Genomic DNA, 17,535 nt, shown 5'->3' with positions numbered 1-17,535 from the left:
ATTTGATTTTTGGATTTTTCTGGAAGAATTTTCCAGAAATTCAATTTTTTGGATTTTTTTTCCAGGAATTCCAGAAATTTCAGGAAAATTCTTCAAAAATTTCCAGAAAAATCCAAAAGTCTGTTAAAAATGTAAAAAAGTAATAAAAAAGAAATCGCCGAACGTGGGGCTCGAACCCACGACCCTGAGGTTAAGAGCCTCATGCTCTACCGACTGAGCTAGCTCGGCTTCTTATTTGATGATTACGATCTGGCATTTTACACATCAGTGGTCTAAAATCGATAAAAAAGTTCAACCAAACCCTATTTGAACAGGTTTTACTTCAACAATTCCAGTTGATCGCATTTGTTACATTATATAGACAGATAACTAAATTATATGACATTTGAAATTTTTTGTAGAATTTACGACCAGCTTTACAAATGAAATTACATTAAAGCCATAGACATTTTACTAGACATTCATGCATCAATATCAATTCCAACCCGATGACTAATCAATTTCAACTCAAGTTTAAATCAAGTTGAATATCTATTGACCCATAGTTCATTTACGTACGGCTTCATTTTCATGAACTTGAAAAAACTTCAAAGTCTTCATTTTCATTCAAAAAGTCATTTTTCATTGTCCAACTAACCCTAACTAAATCGCCAAACACACAATTCACTTCCTTTAATTCCACGATTAACCAAAATTGATAAGGAAAATGCGGAAAAAATTCCCGAGAAGGAACTTCCGCTTTGAATTTTCAAACAAAAAGAAAGGCCGACACAAATGTCCAGCATAATGACATTATAATGAACATAAGTCACTGTGTCCTTTATTATTCCTTCCTTCTTGTTGAGTAATGAAATAATTGAGTCCATAGAAAGCTATTATTTTGTTATTATTCTAGTTACAATTAGGCTGTTCTTGGATATTATTAGAAAGTACTTAAATTATTCGTAGCATAGAGAAAACAAAGAAAAAATAGAGAACGTACAAAAGTACAGCGGTAACAGAACCGCATCGTATGGCTTCATTAAATAGAATGTAATTTGAATTTACGGCTACTGCAGTCAAAAACTAATAAAAGTTTGAGGTTAAATGGAGGTTGAATGGAATTTGGCGCATTTTGGCTGTGGATATATGCAGTTTTGAAGTAGGATGTAGAGATTGAGGATAGAATTTGAAGAAAATTTGCCGTTGAGAACTTAATTGACTGTTTTACGGAAGATTATCATTAATTTTATATAATTTCCTCTACTAAATGATTATTATTGAAATAACGGACTTACTAGATTCAAAAAGCATTCGTTAAGCTGGTAAGACTTAGTTTCAAACCCTTTCTGTTTACATTTTGTGAATACAAAATTGTAGTAATTTTTCAAAGAATGTATTTAATTAAATTTACTGATTACTGTGAACTAGAAATGTCAATATTGTAATATTGAGTGACATTAGCCTCAATTCATGTAATTTGTGTATTTAATATCTATAATTTTGTCAAATTCAAGAGAAATTTTAAGAAAATTTGCATTTGGCTCTTTCATTTTGACATTTAAAGTAGAAAACTCAGTTCATGTGCTCAATTAAAGAGTCAATAAAGCTTGTATCTTATTAAATGCTACAATTCTACTCATAAACTCTATCTCAACTAAAGAATCTATAAGAAAGTAACTCTATCCCAACAAACTCTCCATTAGTCTATCAAAATCAGACAAATTACGCCACAAATTCATCACATATGCTCGAAAACTAGTTCCAAAAAGTAGAAAAACAAACATCGTAAGCGAAAAATTCTCCGAACGAACGTAAGCGATGTAATTTGAGAATCTTGTGTACAATACGCAATGAACGACATTGGACTTTAATAGCTCTTAAGTGGCGGTTGAAAGGCATTTCGTTACTATCATTTTTCATACAAAAAAAAAGCCGAGAGAATGCTGAGTGAGGTGACATGAGGAAATATGGTAATTTAATTTACCAAAAAAAAAAAGCAAGCCTACATATCCAGATCATTTTTCAGACAAAAAGTATACTTCAATGAATTGAAAAATACACACAAATTGCTGCTATAAATTAACAAATGGAACGTCTGATTGTTACTGAATGTGCGAGTAAGGAATGTAAAGCAATAAGTTTCAATTATTATTTTTTATAGAAAGAAGGGAAAAGAAAAGTTTATGCAATAAAAATGAACCCTCAGCCCCTCGACTAACTACCTCAATCATAATTCAATATTTCCATAGAAGCTTCTGTCTACTGTGTACTCTATCTGCTGTATTGCGCACCTTAATTGCATGTTAAATAATAATTTAAAAGGGCAATAAACGTAAAATATTCTTTAGAATGATTTTATGCTGCGTTTGAGTGGGTGTGGGGGTGGGTATGGTGTTGTATAATTCTCAATGATGCTTGTTATAGAGTCAGATGCAGTTTAGATACTGGATAATGAGTAGTTATGGCATGTTCTAGTCAAGAGTTTGGATTTTGTTCAATTTGCGTCTTCAATTGTGTTATTCAAGGATTCAATCTAAAGGATGACTGTTTTCCCGCCAAAAATCCTCATTGTTAGCTGTTCAACTAGTCAACTGACAGTAATGCACAATTCCCATCCAAAATTTCAATCATAACTCATCAAAAATCCTCAAATTTACAAACTCAACCACTTAACGAGTCAACCCTACTAGTCCACATCCATAAAATATCATTACTATAATTCCACATCCATATTGATCCACACGACTATAACGACTTCGACTTCTTACCCTACATGTGAGCATACTTACGTCCTTTTTTATATTCAAATTTATATTCCTTTTCCCTTCTTTATTGTTTCGACATCATCGTCTATGCCGCTGACTGAGTCAAAATAATGTTGAATAAATATTTTTATGTACACATTTTTTTTTGAATCAACATGAACGCATTGGAAGTAAGAATGAGGGAAAATTGAACATGCTATCAACCCCCAAATGTAGAAGTTAAAAGGAGCAAAAAGTTTTTTGACTTAAAAAGTAGAAAAAAATGCATTTTAAAAATGGAAATGAAAAGGAGGTAAAATTTTTAAAATTGAAAGATATATCATAATAAGAACATTAAGTAAGTCAGCACTTTTTGGATTGTTGGAAGAAGTTTATTTTTTAGGGAATATTTAGAGTATGCTAAGGGGGATTGTGGATGATGATGTAGAAGATTTGAGGTTAATTTGACAGTTTGGCCATGAATTAATGCCATAATAATAAGAGCATAAATTGATAGATAATAATGATTAAAGGGGAGAGGTACTAAGGGACCAATCACTTATTACGTAACAATCTTTAGGGGGAAGGTTGGCTTGATATTTGGTTACGGCTCATAGGTGAAGGGACGGGGTTCAAAAAGTCGTTGCGTAATAAATGAACCGGTCCTTATGGAAATTATGAATTGGGCAGAAAATCATCTATCTTTAACTTGCTGTTCATGTCAATTGTGTTTCATAGTCTCTAATAATCCTTTCCCTAAGCTTCTTTCGCTGGCTCTAGAAAGTAGGATCTAAGGAGGAGAGAAGCTAAATTGTAGGAGCTGGATCTATGTAATCTGGATGAAAATTGGGTGTGACTCTGACTTAGTCAACGTGACACGGTTCTAAATTCAGATTAGGAGAAATCATGTGAACCACATGAGCTCTGAAGCTGGATTATTAATATTTTCTATGACATGCCCCTTCCGTGCAAGCTTTCTAACTAAAATTCTAAATTCCCAATTCAAATATTGACAAAAAATGCGCATCATCCACCAATCTACCAACAAAATCATCCAAATTTACATACTATATAGTTAGTTCTCTCTCAAAAAATAAGTCATACCAGAATTGAAAAACTTTTCATGTGGCTTTTCCAAAAAAAATAAAATCTCTACCTTTTTCCTTTTATGTGACGAAAATTGTAAAAATTTTCAATTTTTATTCATGCTAAATGTTGAGAAATGACGAGAAAGTTTATTTTTTTTTTTAGTTCCCCTCCTTAGTGGTTTTTCGATGAAAAGCAACGAAAGATTCCATTGTGGCTCCCACAAAAGAACGAAAAATTCCGCAAATGCTTATTTTCCTACCATATTCTCCATCCCAATTGAGTACACAGAAGTACAGGTGGAGTGGAAAATTTAATTTATATAAAAAAAGAATCTTTTAATGAAGTTTATGTCAATAATTTTGTCGAGATTACAACATTTAAATGAAGTTATTAGAATTATTTCATGATTACACAGAGTCAGTGGCTTTGTGTGCTGTTTTTTTTTTATTTGACTTGACTGTGTAATGAGAGACGAGATTTTGTAATGTCAACAATTTTTTGGTTAATGCGATTTAATGGAAGTGAATTTATGAGACATAAAGTCTGTACTGGAATTTTATGGGTTTTTTGAAGCTTTGTCGGAATTGATTTAGTGGAAATATTGCTGAGAGATTTAGCGGTTTTTGAGGTTTAATTTGGAGGATTAAGTGAGAATTAGAATTGATTTTGAAGGTAATTTGAGATGACTGTCTGCTTTACCTTCACAACAATGATTCCAAGAATTTCTAGAAGGTTAAATTCCTTTCAAAGTCACAAAATTCACAGAAAAATTGAAAGATTCTCGAATTTAACTGAACAATCTCAAAATTCTAGTTAATTCATCAATTATTACGGCAATAAGAATTAACAGCATGCTCAAGTCGACAAAATTAGATCAGAACTATTCAATTTGCAATTGATGTCCAGTTTTAATGTTCCTCTATCTATTCAGGATGTGTTATCTTAAAGACAATGATAATTTTCACCTAAATCAGCGTTGTCTTGAGTCTGCTCAATCAATATGCTCAATTTGCGAGCTCCTTGCCTTCCTGTTCGAGGTCAACATTCCAATTCCAATGCCCAATCCCAACTTAACTCCAATCTCAAACTACCAATTCTAATTTGCAATATTTAATCAATAAAATCAAAACTTTACAGGATTTACAAAACGACTCAAATTTCCGTCATTTTCTAATGAATATGCTTTACCAAAATTTCATCTGCAGCGCTATTAATACATCCGATTTATAATCTTGTAATTTAATAATTGATGCAACTTAAGAACGAGAATGAGAAACTTATCATGTACATTCATTATTGATGCAATTTCCATAATATTAGATTTATCTTTGGTAATTTTGTAATTTGTATGGGGTTTGATGCAGGTTGGAATGGAATGGCTAAAGGTATTATTGAGATTGGGTATGTTTTTGAGTAAGTTAAGGATATTTTGAGAGTAATTTAAAGGATTTTTTGGATTTTTGGAAAAGTTTGTTTGAGGATAGTCGCTAAGTAATGATTTAGAGACTGTAGAATGCTATCTTGTGGCTACTGAAGTCTCTCAAAGCATTTACAAGCTTTAAAGGACTCCATAATGATCTAAATAGTATCATAAAGCTTAATCCGACTCTTAGAACTAAGAAACTTCCTAATCTCGGTCTCGTCATTTGTCTATTGATCCAGCAAGTTTGTCAGGCTCTGGAATAGCTTCAGAATGGTCTGTAACGATCTTGCCTTAGACACAAACTCCAAATCCATATCAAATTGCCCTCAAAAACCTCAAAAAAAATCATAATTCTCTAAAAATTCCAGAATTTAACTTAACTAAAGCAATTTAACACCTTACAGCACCTCCATACATTCCATAAATACCATCTCAATCTTATCCGCAACATTCCATTACCCAAGCACAACATTGTATCCACGAAAATTATTTCACTATATTTACCGCAAATATTATAACGTCAATGCACTTATAATATTTTATCTGCTTGAATGCATGAGCAGTTGAGTGAGTAATAACTCTGATTATTGTGGTCAACATGATCAACTGACTATCGGTAAATAACATTGTATTGATGAGATGTCAAGTGACCAGACATGGTTGTCACTACAAATTTTGTGATTTGCAGTTCATTACTGTTAATGACCATCTATTGTGTCGTTGGATATCCCACACATAATAATAGTAGTCAATTGAATTGGATTATGAAGATTAAGGAAATTTACTTTTTTTGATGGAAATTACTGAGCTTGAACAATATCGATCACTAAAGCAGGTCACGTCTCAAATGACATTGAACTTTTTTTTTTATTTCTCCTCTGATTCTAATCCAATTGAATGTGCAGTAATCCTATTCATACATTCATTTCTCAAATACATCGACACATCGTCCTACAAAATGAGTTGGAGACGTTGGCGCCTGTATGACGAGATGAAGAAAAATCGATTGGAATGAAAATTGTTATTGCTGCGTGGGGATGTGGAAGGAGATGAGGAGGTAAAGCAGACTTTGTGGAAGTCAAAAGAATAATTTGGAATTTTTCAGAATTTTGAATTGTTCTTAGCTACTTTAAGGTCTAATGACTCACTATTGCCTACCCTCGAAACACGAAAAATTCTCTATTTATAGCCACAAATACAATAAACATCACATTCAATTTATTGACACAAAAAGGACATTTTTTTTGTTACTTCCTGTAAGCCAAATAGACACGACATTCAAGTAGTCAAATAGACACTCAGTAAATGACAAATAATAATGACACAGAAAAAAAAGAAAATTATTTGTTTCAATGAAAAAAATAATAAATAAGAATTGTATTTCGTGCCATCTATTCTGCCAATGTTGTTTATCAGCTCAACAAATGGCTCAAAATAATAGCAAATAATAACTGAGATGCATAGCCCTTAGGGGATGTGTTTATATATATTATGTGGATTTATTATTGAATGAATAATTTTTGCACATATATATATATGTATGATGTGTGGGATGGAATGGAATGGAAATGAACGAGTAAGTTAGATGGAGGGAAATCAGATGAAAAGGATGAAATTGAATTAGACGATGAATCATTTAGTTGAATTACTAGAATAATGAGAAAAATTCAATTCTGTAAAGTGATTTTCGTTATTAAATGTTTGGCATTGAAAAGATTTGTTGCGAATTATGGATGAATTTTCAAAATTTATGGCTTGTTCTGTGAAATTGTTGAAAAAGTTGAGCGTGTTATGTGAAAATAGTGAAAAATTGAGCGTATTATATAATATTGTTGAAGAATTTGGGCGCATTATATGAAATCATTAAAATTATGAGCGTGTTGTATGAAAATTTTACCCGTTTGGGCGCATTATATGAAAATGTGAACATTTGTGCGTGATATGTGAAAATATCGAGCAAATGGACGTATTATGTGAAAATATCGAACAAATGGACGTATTATGTGAAAATAACCAATAACGGAACACATTATCCGATAAATTTGATTGTTTTTTGCGCTTATTGAATAAAATTGACTTTCTTTAGCGCTTTGTGCCTAAGTTTATAAGAATTTCGGCTCATGATGCTAAAAATTCATCAAATTTAACCTTATTATGTAAAATTATTGTAGAACTTAACTACAACAAGTTCTAATTCAGTGCATTATTCAAACAATTTTCATAATTTTTTATCAAATCACTCCACACCAAACTTCTATTAAAGTCAACAACTCGAAAACTCATTCAATTATCAATCTGAAGTATCATTTCATTCAAACGAGCGTGTCATGTGCCTCACAAAATTTATAACCATGCGATATCATCTGAATTAGATTAGAATAAAAAAAAAATTATTAACGCATTCAACTCGATATTCTCACGTTGCGGGATATCAATATCAATCTACATAAAATTTAACATCTCATAATGGAAAATCAAATATTTGATTTTAATGACACAGCTCTCGGCAAGCACCCGGGACATAAAGAGACAAAGAAAAAATAACTATTATTTTTTTCTATAATTAAAATGTAAAATACTTGCTTGAAAATTAAATTAAATCAAGTCGAAACTAGAAATGGAAATGCAAAGAATATGATGGAAACGAGTCAGTCGGTCTTACGCTTCATCGCATCGCATTTGCATAGAAATTACAAAATAAAAAAGTCAGAGGGGAGACAGAAAAGTTCTTCATATTATGAATGCATTATGGGATGAGTTTGAGTTTTGGACGTGTTGCTGGTTGATGCGATGTGACAGATTTGATGGGTGCTGAAGAGTTTTTGAGATGTTCTTTGGGTTTGGGGGTTGGATGGGGTTGATTTAGGGAGAAATTGCTAGATTTTATTGGATTTGGGCACTTTTGAGTAGTTTTTACCAGTTTATAGCTTTAAAGTCTGCTTTAAGACGGTCCTAACCTCAAAAAATTTAAACTGATCATTTAACCCTCTCAAGTTCCCAATCTTACCCCCCTCAAACCACCCCAAATACCCCAAAAAATCCCCAATAATTGCCTTTGAATTAACATCAAAATCATTCCATCTATTCATAATCTACATCGAAACCACATTACCATCAACCGTCAGCTTTCCTTTATGACAAAATAATGAAATCTTTCCTTCATCTTCCTTCGTCGTGTACAATCATCTGATTTAATTTAGAGGCAAACATTTGCCCTCGGTAAAGGAAAATACCTATAAGCATTATGTGCATGTTTCAATGAGTCAGATTGTGCTGTCTGTATTAAAATAAAAGTCTTTCTTCTTTTTCCGTGTATATGTTGTTTGTGCCTTACACTACCTACTCCATTTAAGTCTCGTTAAATCAAATTTCCTCTATCAACGTGAATATCTGTTAGGAATTTTATAGTTCATTAGAAAAAAAAAGTAATTTTCGTACATGTGCACATGACCTGATGGTGAAATGTGAGGCGATGTACACTGAGAGGAATTGATTTTTTTGGGTTGAAGGTGTGAATGGGTTGGAATTTTGGGTTGATAGAATGGTTAAATCCAAGTTGACTGCCTAAAAGGTTGATTGTAGATCGTATCCACCTAATTACATCATCAAGTGATGATCTCAAATGCTGATAACCTCAAAATATCATCAAAAGTACAAACAACCCCACCCTACAACCTCCCATCACCTTCAACATCATTAACTCTCTCATATCCACCCAACACGTTACTCCACCATAACCAAATCACCACCAAACTCATTACTATAATGAAAAACTAACAAAAAAAGGCACAAAAAGAATCAAAACAAATAACTTTCAAGCACGAGAAGAATTCATTCTCTGCGTGTACTTTTTGTATTAAATTTAAGCATGTTTAAGGTTTTTTATGTGCAAAAAAAAAGGTTTATGTATTACTTTACTCATTCTCTCCTTTTTATATGAGATCAAAATCCTAAAATAACATTGGTCTACATCTCATAAAAACCATCAGCCTTCATACGTTCAATGCCGAAAAATAATAAAATGTGAAAAAAGTAAAGTAAAATAAAAGTGCGGAAAAGGAAAAGAATGGAATCAAATGAAAAAAAAAGAGATATCAAGATAGAAGTGAAAGTGAATAACAAAGAGAAGTAAGTGGAAGGAGAATGAGAATATCAACAGGAGATTCATTACGAATGAGAATTTCTTCTATTTTGGGCAAATATAGAACTCAAGTTCTGAATACATAATTTACATTCCATAAATCTACACTTGTAAGATAGACTTGAGTTGATCAGGAGTGTGGGTAGGGGTTGGGTGATTTGGTTCAATGTCTGCTTGATCGGTCTACTATGCGATACTCTTAATGAGGTCAAATCCTAAGGCAATGTTCCTAATTACACTTCTAGGGTAACTAAAGGGCTATATCCTAGGTTAAACCGATGCGGTGCATATCCTGAGGCATACTATGGTGTTTACCCCAAGGCACCCTAAGATGTTTACCCCAAGGCACCTTAAGGTTTTTACCCAAAGGTACCTCAAGTTATTTACCCCAAGGCACCTTAAGATCTTTACCCCAAGACACCTTAAGATGTTTACCCCAAGGCATCTTAAGGTGTTTACCCCAAGGTACACTAAGGTGTTTGCCCTTAAGTACCTTAAGTTATTTACCCTAAGACAAACAAAGCTGTTTACCCTAAGACACACTCCCAAAACACCAAAAACACTAAAAACATTCAAACTTTGTCTAGAATCAAACCAAAAAAGTCAAAATTCCTCAATATTCCCCATCAATGAGTCACTACATAATCCCTTAGCTACACCCTTTAACCAAACTATTCCACCACAACCACGAAACACACAGCCATCCAAAAAATCAATAACAACCACTCAATGCGAAAAAGAGAAATTTCCATAACTCATTCAAAACAAATTATTATTGCCTAACGGAAGCGACTAGTTTATATCGACGAGGTCACCCCATTGCTTTTTCCAATATTTATATTTTTTATATTCTCATAAACCAAAAAAATATATTGCGTCCGACTATGTGGCGCCAGTCGGGCGTCATTTAGTTGTGCGTTGCGTCGTCGTCATCCCCCACGACATACATGATGACTCACGACCGCAATTTTTCTTCTTATTTATTTATTTGAAGGAGAAAAAAAAATTCAATATAAAAATTGTAAGGAACATGTAATGGCACTTTGTATGATGAAAAGTATAAACTGCACATTGTTTGTTTTTATGATTTTCATTTGTTGTCGTCGACGACGTCTTCTCCCCTATCGTATCATATTTATTGTTTCCTTTTCTTTTTTTTGGTGCCCTATTGCAAATTATGCGTTTCTTATTTTTCATTTTGGTCTTGTTGCCGTTTAGTCTATTTTTATTGTTTTTACTAGGATGTGATGCGGTGTGGTTTGGTGTGGTAGTTAGTGGGTAGGAATTCAGAAGGGATTTGGGGTAATCTTAAGGATAAGAGGGACAGAGGAAAATAGGGACAGAGGGATAGAGGGACAGAGAAGTACAGAGAGGAACAGAGAGGGACAGAGAGGGACAGATAGAGACAGATAGAGACAGAGAGGGACAGAGAGGGACAGAGAGCGACAGAGATGGACAGAGAGGGACAGAGAGGGTCAGAGAGCGACAGAGAGCGACAGAGAGGGACAGAGAGACACAGAGAGAGACAGATAGGGTCAGAGAGGGACAGAAAGAGAGACAGAGATGGACAGAGAGGGACAGAGAGAGTCAGAGAGTGACAGAGAGGGACAGAGAAGGACAGAGAGGGTCAGCGAGGGGCAGAGAGGGTCAGAGAGGGACAGCGAGGGACAGAGAGGGTTTGATTGCTTTATTAAGGTGAATCTGCCACTTCAAGACATACCAGACATGCTTTGAGGAAAGATGTAATTAGTCCTGTTGAAATGGAATGGGTTCGAATCCTATATAAGAAGATTATTCATCATCTTTGAATTCATTCATTTTTTTTTTTGAATTTTTTTACATCCCTTCCAATTGCCATCCATTAAAACATCCACCACATCACCCATCCACCCATTAAAGTCTACCTTAATAACATTAACTAAGTACACACCACAGAATAACCGTCAATAAAAATTATACAACCTAATTAATAGAGACAGCAACGAAAATGATATTCATATCACATTACATAAGACATATGCATACATATAAAATGACAGAGGAAATAAAAAAAATTTTATATGACAAAAAAGTAAGGATTTGTTGATGTTATTATTTCAAGCGACACACGAGGGACATAAAAATCAATATAAATGGATAACAATGCACAATTTTATTTAGTGGATGTTTAAGGAGAATGAAGAGATACAAGAGTCAAAATGTCAACAACTCGTGCGTAATAGTGTGTCGCAAACATTCTTTTATATTCGTTAAAGTCTCCCTTAGGAATGGATGTTGATTCTTATTTTTTGTATTGTTGGAATGAAGCAACTTGTTACATCTCAGAAATATCTCATAAAACACTGAATTATAAGTTATTTGTTGATGCGGATGAGGAATGTTATTGAGGGGGGATATTGAGGGTGGACAGGGTGTCTTGTGGAATTTGAAGACAGTTGGGTCAAATTTCTTATAGAAAATACTCAAATTGACTTCAAGTTCTGACGGCCTATTTCACTAAAGTGGATTATCCTCGATTTCGGATTATCCACTTCATTTTGGAAATATTTCAAAATTTGAAAGTTTTCAAAGATTCTATGTGATCTTGTTACACTTCCTTATTTTCGTATATTTGGAATTTTGGGTTCTCAATTGTTGACATATTCCAATTATTTCAGAGCTCTAGATTTGAATGAAAAATTGAATACCTTTACATCTTAAGGAAGATAATTCACATCATATTAGAAGTCACGGTCATTAAAACACAAAAATAATGCACATTGTTTGAGATATTTCCAACATTTTTGACATCATATGTCACTTTAGTGCCTGAGATTTTCAGATTTTGAATATTCTGACATTTTGATTACATACTTGTTGAAGCTTCTCTCCGGGTTGTCTTACCTATTATTAAAGATGAATACATCATTTAGTGTCTTAAAACACGAGAAACACATTGTAGGAAGTTACATTTTTGACATCATATGTCACTTTTGCCTCTCAGTGGAATATGACATTAGCTCGACAAATGGCTGTTAGGTTATACTTAAAGATGTTAATCAACCCAAAATCTAGCATTAGAGGCCGATGTGACTCATACCATGAGAATCTCAGAATCATGCGGATCTATGATCCGATTTTTGAAGCAGTAACCGAAAAATGGACAACCTTTTAATTACCTCGACTCACCTTGATGGTAAGCTTCATTAGAAGCCGCATACGCATAAGAGCAAAACGTATGAGTATGCCGCGACACACAGTTTGTCCATCACTGGATTAACAATTCATTCTACTCGTGGATAGACTAGCTGATACTCTAAACACTCAGACATAGCTCCTTATTCACTGTAATTCAGTCTATTTGAGACATTATCACGAAAAAAAAAATCCAACAAGCACTGAGCAGATTCATTAGAAAATTATTCAAGTCATCTCCTCCGTTCCTCACACTCATCCATCCGCTAATAAATTCTTCATTTTGTTTAGATGTCTTGCGGAATTTCATGAAATTATCTCCAACACGAATTGCTGTAAATATTACAAGATTTTGCTATACATTCTTGAATTTATAGACAGACTAGCACGCAGAGGATTATTCTTTAAATTCCAGTGAATAAACTACAGACTTAATAACATGAAATTCCATCTGGCTGATAACAATTTAATTTCAGTAAATTTTTCCCTTCCATTTTTTCTCAACCCTATCTTAAATCCAGTTCCTTTTCCTTTCTGTGCATATACTAATGAGAAATATGAATTTTATCAATTGGAACTAATCCGAAGATATAAAGATTTACGTACATGCAAACATAAAATAAATAAAAAAATTGAGATTTCCACATAGATAAATAAACTTGAATTTTTTCGGACTATTGGCAACAACAAGTAATGTTAATAGTTTTATGTATGGAACGTGTACGAGGAGATTCTCATGTCGGGGGTCGATTGAAAAAAATAATTTTTCTCATCCGAAAATATAAAGTTTATTTATTCATCCCCAAAGGGACATTGAAATTTTATTTCCTTCCTCTCATTTCTCACTCAATTGTGGCTGAAATTTATTTTCAGTTCTTTTATTTGTATTTCTTAGTGAATCATTGCAGACATAACAACAGATTTCTTACTGTTCATATTGCTTTTGCATCCCCTCTTGTGACTCAGTGAGTCATAAAAAGTCAGTCGAGCATTTTTTTGTGTTAATTTTTTTGTGAGATAAATTTGAAGTTTATTGAGTTTGAGGGTATATTGAGAAGCAGCACTAGTTTGGGAAAATGAGTTGAGTTAGTGTTGACTGAACTGTTTTATGTCTCACATTGATGGTAAGCTACGGTCAAAGTCGTATTCGACATGAATCATGTCATTTCCAATAAAGTTGACCGGACACTAAAGTAATGCGGCAGTTGGTATGGCACTCAGTTTGGATCCAAAAAGGATGGATAGGGTTGATAATCCTAGAGATTAGTCTCGAATTCATGATTCCTGGGTCTGAGTCTAGCAATTTAACCTCAATTTGAACTTGTCTCTTTCTACTGCCAATCATTGAGGCAACTTCATGGGGATAATGTAGATTATTGGGATTCGAATGGGGGATAAGGTTATGTTCTTAAGAATCAAGCTCCCTGCCACACGTCTTTTCTGAGAAAATTCTTCAAATTTCTACAATTTTCACTACGGATCCCAAATTCTCCTCTAAATTTTGGGTCCATACAAGCTCCCAGCTCTAGTCTCACCACCCTTTCCCCCTTCAAGACATTTTCGCCTTCATCTCTACCCATTAGTGACCATGAAACTCCCTTAACTGTCAATATCTAATTTTAAAGAACAAATTGGCTAAATCAATCCTCAATTTTCAAAACCTCCAATTCAATTAGCTTTCTAATCAATTCCGTCCTAAATCCATAATTCTCTTATTGTCTATATCCAACAACCAAGAATATATCACTTAATTATTTATTTATTTATTATTTTGCCGACCAAAAAAGAAACAGCCGTTCTTAATTCATTCAATTTGATAGACCGTTGACAATGGATTGACGTGAAATTCATATAAATCACGTCAAAATGCGCACCAAAAAAAGCTGTGGCATAAAAATAACCTTTAGCTGTCATGATAAGTAATTGCTTTATTTTATTTCGGGTTGAATATACAATTGGTGTAAGAGAAAAGACAACAGTGAAATTAATTGTTTTTTTGGTAAGTCCATATGTGTGTGCGGTGGAAATTGAGTGATAAGCAGAGATAATTTGAATTTTAATGAGAAATGAGCGATTTTGAGGATTGTGGAATGATTAAAGGGTACGGGAAGAATTATTGTTGATTTTTGTGGGAATTTAAAGGATTTTAAGGTGTTTTGGAATTGTTTAATGGGCTTGATGCTGGTCTAACCCTGACAGACAATGTGCTTGATCAGTTCATACTCACTTCTATGAGTTTACTCAATTTTGGGACGATAATAGGCTCCAATTTGCAATCCAAATGGAATTTTGAGTCTGTTTGGACTCCATACAGACTTCATCACCTATGCTGTGTCGCATGGCTGCACTAAACAAGCTCTAACATGCTTAATACTCAATCTAAACAAAGCAATTACAAAACCGCGAAAACCAACAAAATTTACGATCCAAAACTTCCAAAACATTAACTTTCACTATTAAACTTCATGTTTAATTCATTTCCAAAAACTCACATTTTATGTCAGTTGCAATAAAAACAATTGTCAATTCACAAAAACAACTCAGTTCAATGCTCTTTAAAAACTCATCAAAGCATGAACAGCGACAAAAATTATCACTTGCAAAATTTCCACTGAATGTGTGGCATTTTGACATTAATGAATAGCTTGATAATTAGGGGTTTGAGGTCGATGACTGGTTGGGTATGGTATTGAGGGTTAGTTGGGAAATTGAGGGTTAATGGGGAAGTTGAGAGTTATTGGGAAAATTGAGGGTTAAAGGGGAAATTGAGGGTTAGTTTGGAAATTGAGAGTAGGTGGGGAAATTGAGGGTTAGTGGGGAAATTGAGGGTTAGTGGGGAAATTGGAGTCGCGGCTAGTTTGACCAAAAAATTGAAGACATTTCGGAATTTGAACAATTTTTGGAGGCCTTTCGGTACCTTCTCTAGAGTCGATTGAACCACTCTGAGTCTCCCCGACTACCCTTCCATTCCTGCCTGACAAACCCATCTAACTAACCCCCATTTGACAGCCTTATCTACATAAAAAATAACACAACACAAAATTCATGTATTTACATTTACGTAGGATTTATTTCATGACTGTTCCTTATGCCTTAATTAATGTACAAAAACAGCAACAAGCTCATTAATAAATCATTGAAGTAAACGTAATCGTAAATCAATGGTTGTACATTGATGTTGGATGAATGTTACACTACACTAAGTCTTTCACATTTCATTAGCATGACAGCTATCAATAATAAGGAATCTCAATGGAATTACGTACGTTCTCGCAGGTGTGATAATCATGCAAAAATTGGATTTGCTTAGTATGATATTTGTAGAATAGAAGCTAAATGAGAAGATATTGATATTTTAAATTAAGGAACGGAATTGGAGAAGAATGAGCAAATCATAACTGCTTGTTCTTTGTATTCGCCCGTATGAAGCTTGTTGGAATGATATTCATTGTCTGTATGTCTTTTTGTGATAATTAGAATGAAAATAATGACTGGCTAGTTATATTGTTGGGTTAAAGCTGTTGGGGGTCGAGAAATAATGTGGATTGATCATTTATTAGAAATTTGATAAAGTCAAAGTCAAGTCAAGTTGACTTGAGTTCACTTCAAATTGTTAAGGTCAAGTCAAGTTCAGCATTGCTAATGTCAAGTCAAATTGACTTGAGTTAACTTCCACATTGTCGAAGTAAAGTCAAGTTGTCTTGAGTCAACTTCAACCTTGCTCAAGTAAAGTTGATTTGAGTCAACTTCAACATTTCCAATGTCAAATCAAATTACGTGCTTGCTTCGCTGGACGTACAGATCAATTGTGATATTTGACCTCCCTGAGATGGCGCTATAAGCTGACTTTTTTGCTGGTTTCTATTTACAAGTTGACTTGAATCAACATTAATATTGCGAACTTCGAGTTTTGAGTTTGGGTATCAATTCATCAAAATTTGTTCAAGTCAGTACCAAAATTGATTATGTCAGAAATTGTGTAAATGCAAATTTACAACTTAAGTCAGAGTTCGAATCTCAATTCTTGAATAAAATAATTTAATCCATCTCATAACTTTCACCATTTATTTTTTTTAAATTTTGAAAAAATTCCTATAAATTTTTGCAATTTTTTCATCAATTCTACAAAATTAGCACAGCTTTAATTATTAACTCTATTCCAACCACCATTCACATCCCTCATGTCTGTCTACCAATACATCCACAAATAAATTCAACACACATTCACAAGAATGACTATAAAGAGAACATTTAAGTCCTTCAAGTGGCAGTCTCATTTATATTATTGTATAACAAGACAATATATACAGCATATATGCATGCTGACTGAGAATTATTCGTGAATATCAAACCAAAATGAAGATTAGTTTATGTGTGATAAATAGAGAATGTTTGAGGGCCATGCACACTAGAATTATCATCATCATTATTATTAGACTTTGTGGTGATGTCAGTGTGCAAAAATATTGAGGACAAAAGTATAATAAAAGGAAATATACCGAAGGACAATTGCGTGCGTGAATGAGTACAAAAGGATTTTTATTAATTGCCATTAAATAAATAAAAGTGCTGTGTTATTTACGCACAAGCATAGACTTATAATTTTCTATCGACACGACTTTCGCCTGTCCTTGGAATATGAAAATAGAAACAAAATTGTTTGAAAAGAAAAAATCACTAAAAATTGCCAGTAAAGCTCACACGCAAGCACATTTAGATTATGTATGTGAGCGTATTAATTCTGATATTTAAGCTTTTGTTGTGAAATGGGGGGATATGATATAGGCTATATATAGAGGCTATTTTTGTTAAGTGATGGCGATTAAGTCCAACCAGAAGTGTCGAGTTAATTTATTGATGTAATTAATTTAAGGGATAAAAATTTTTGTCGATTTTGGTGATGGTTGAGGTCGTTGGGAATTTAATGAAGGATGAATAGCATGGGAATGTGGGATTTGAACTTGAGAAATTGTTTATGTAGT

General features: G+C 33.5%; 1 protein-coding gene and 1 non-coding gene across 3 annotated transcripts in view; one reads left to right on the top strand and one right to left on the bottom strand.

The window, feature by feature from the left end:
* The window catches only part of Fas1 (fasciclin 1), a 176,687-nt gene that overhangs the window by 77,428 nt on the left and 81,724 nt on the right, over positions 1-17,535 (top strand). The gene's annotated exons all lie outside the window — the stretch shown is intronic.
* TRNAK-CUU (transfer RNA lysine (anticodon CUU)) lies at positions 156-228 on the bottom strand. The gene has a single exon. It is a non-coding gene; the product is annotated as a tRNA-Lys (tRNA).

The sequence above is a fragment of the Chironomus tepperi genome, unplaced genomic scaffold, assembly GCF_022539635.2.
Source record: "Chironomus tepperi strain 1889 unplaced genomic scaffold, CSIRO-AGI_Ctep_v1 contig_85, whole genome shotgun sequence".
In the NCBI taxonomy this organism is placed as follows: Eukaryota; Metazoa; Arthropoda; class Insecta; order Diptera; family Chironomidae; genus Chironomus; species Chironomus tepperi.
Note: the sequence above shows the minus strand (reverse complement) of the source record. Positions and strands in the feature narration are given on the sequence as shown.